This window comes from Leptonychotes weddellii, chromosome 8, assembly GCF_054177405.1.
Source record: "Leptonychotes weddellii isolate Sample4059 chromosome 8, ASM5417740v2, whole genome shotgun sequence".
Lineage (NCBI taxonomy): Eukaryota > Metazoa > Chordata > Mammalia > Carnivora > Phocidae > Leptonychotes > Leptonychotes weddellii.
The window spans coordinates 35,704,089-35,707,212 of NC_138376.1; positions in this window are offsets into that span (position 1 = coordinate 35,704,089).

Consider the following 3,124-nt stretch of genomic DNA (forward strand, 5'->3'; position numbering starts at 1 on the left):
TGACAATGGCTGGAAGAGGTCACTACTCAAACCTCAGCAGTGTGGTGACATCAGAACCACTAAATGACATTCCTGGACATTTTATGGTTGCGTAGGCACATGAATCACCCTAAGGCTTGACATAAATAGAGTAATAAAAAGAAGCCATTTAAAATATCATTTCCCTCTTAAAATGATGTTTCCCATTGAGCTCAAGTTAAATAATTTATCCAAGGTCACACAGGGAGCCAGTGACCAAGACAGGATTCAAATCCTATCCTATTCAGTCAGGTGTCTCCCCAGCCTACTTGTTTCATGGCTACATCACACTTCATAGTAGATTAGGGTCTTAGGGAGGAGCCCCTGAAGAACACTGCGAATATGTGGAAGTTTCAAAAGAAAGTGCAAGTTTAATCAAAGTAGGGTAAACTCTCAGCCACCTTAGAAAGAACACAGAAGAAGTACACTCTGCACCAGGTAACCCAGCCCACCACTCCCAGCTGATGGGCTCAGAGGGGCACTGGGCCCAAGGGCAGCGGATCCATACTGTCTCCAGTGAATATGCCGTGACTGGCACAAAAATATGACCGAGTACAGCTCTTCTCTTATCCATGTGAGCTTGAAGACATCAATGTGCAGTTATCCACAGGAGCTTAAGCTAAAATGTCTTGAGTTTGAGAAGGAGGCTAGAGAAGGCATGAGTAAGTTTGAAACTGAGGGAGCAGAAGTGTGAGTAAGGAGGGAAAAGAATGGTGATGGGTAGGCTTTATGGGAAAGAGAAGATGTAGCCCATGAAATTAAGCCAGGGAGAGTTACACAGGTCAAGTTCAGGCCACTTGTAGCTATAAACTAAATCTGCCTTTTCTGAGATAACCCGAGGAAGTCTATTCTCCGCAACCACACAGCTGAGAGGGGGGAAAAAGACAGGGGGGTAAGGGAAGTGGGTGGGGGATGGGGTAAAAAACTCTTTGAGGTCCTCAATAATTTTTTTAGAGTGTATAGGGTTCCTGGAACTTAAAAGTTTAAAAATCACCGTGCTAGTGATTTTTTTTTTTTAAAGATTTTATTTATTTATTTGACACAGAGAGAGGGAACACAAGCAGGGGGAGTGGGAGAGGGAGAAGCAGGCTTCCCGCTGAGCAGGGAGCCTGATGCAGGGCTCAATCCCAGGACCCTGGGATCACGACCTGAGCCAAAGGCAGACGCTTAACAACTGAGCCACCCAGGCACCCCCGTTCTAGTGATTTTAATGCCCCTTCATCGTTTTGCTTGTCATCCAACCTGCTGCACACACTGGCCACAAACCCCGGGGACACTACTTTTCCGGCACTGGAAGCCACCGCATTCTCAAGTCCCACTGAGAAGACGGGAAGCAAAAGTGAGTGTGCCTGGCCCACCGTGAGGCCTCTCTGCACCACCTGACCTGCAGGCACTGTTTTTAACTCACCCTTTAATTATAGCCTTAAGTTATAGCTCTCCAGCTGTTTTCATTTAGCAGAAACTTGTTGACAAATTCAAATAAGCTCGCTTTATAAGCATTATTCACAGAGTTTGCTTCGTATTGAAATATCCTCCCTCCTGTGAAATTATTTCGCTTCAAAGTTATGCTGATGTGGGGACACAAAGTGCTAGGTGGCCTTGATTGAGTCTTGCTGTGGCCAGACACAGTCTCTCTACGTGCATGGCTTAATTGACTTCTATGGGTAAGCCTCCTGGGGTCATGAAGCTTCATGTCTGTTTCATCACACTCACTTTGTAAAGTGAGTATGATAACAATAGGTAACTCACAAGGCAGTTGAGAGGCTTTAACAACAATCACTGCTTCTTGAGCTTCTTGAACAATCCTGCTTAGTGAACACTTTCGGAGACCCCAGGAGGCTTACGCATAGAGGTACGGTTTTTCAGAAATGATTATAAATAAATTTATAATTACTTAATGCTATCCTTATCACTATTGTAAAAAAAGGAGTACTAAGTTGACAATAACCTAATGTTGGGGGTGATAATGGGTAATTTGCCCATACCTCTTCTTTCAAAAGGTGAGGTGCATACCAGCACGCCAAACGGGATGTCGTACACAAGTCCGGGGCAGAGACTGAACAAGGACATTGACACAGCGGCACCTGGGAGGTTTTGGCAAATTTGATGGAGACCAGGCAACACCTGACCAGAGTGTTCGGAACTGTCCCCTGGGCATGCTGTGTCCCCCATGCCCTAAAGAACCTCGGGTTCATGGGGAAGTGGGTGGAATGCTTCATTCAAGTTTACCTTTAGCAGAGTAAGCAGAACACAGAGTAAAATCTGATGCAAAAAGGCAGAAAGCCAAGCTCTGGGCCTAGAAGACAATGACCTTCACACTCCAGAAGTACTGTTGGGAGACGTGGGTGAGGGCAAGTCCTCAGCAGACTGAGGACCCCCCACCCATGGAATAGAATAAACAAAGGCTCCGGTAAGTCCTTGCACTTTGGAAAGCATTCCTTCCTTTCACCACGATGATCTTTCTGTGAACCAGGCAGGAATGTTTCTGGAAGGAGGTCACAGGACAAAACTCCGGCTGTCTCCTCTGATTGTCATCTTGGTTTCATCAGACTTGCAAAAAAAGAGACAGAGAAAAGGAAAAGTAAGAAAGAAATTTCAAGGGGAAACACTGGTAAGCCATCTTCCTTCCACCCCCACCCCCCATCTCTTGGCTGAGACGCTGAGCTCATCATGCTTCATTTTTTCCCCCCTGTTAATGGTCCCAGATACTAACTGGACAGCCGCAGGCACAAAGCACCCAGATTGCTTAGGCGTTCCTTCATAGACCCCAGTGCCACCACAGACAGCAAAAGCGTTCAGAGATGCTATCTTCTCTTTGTGTTTAATATATGTGAGGCCAAAGGGTACACATCCGTCCCTGTCATGCCAAGCACTTTGGCAGAGGGTGAAAATAAACCGACTCGGACAGCCAAAGCCAAGTTTTGGGGATTGGGGAATGAGCCAGGGACAACCTGCTCCATGAGCCCCACCAATATTTAAACACGGGTGAGGGCACGTCAAAGGAGCGCCAGGGATCAGTCATTTTACAAAGAAGTTACTGAATTTTGATTCCATACCACAAAAAACAACAGTGTGATTTGCAACAGGCCAAACAACACTGAAATAT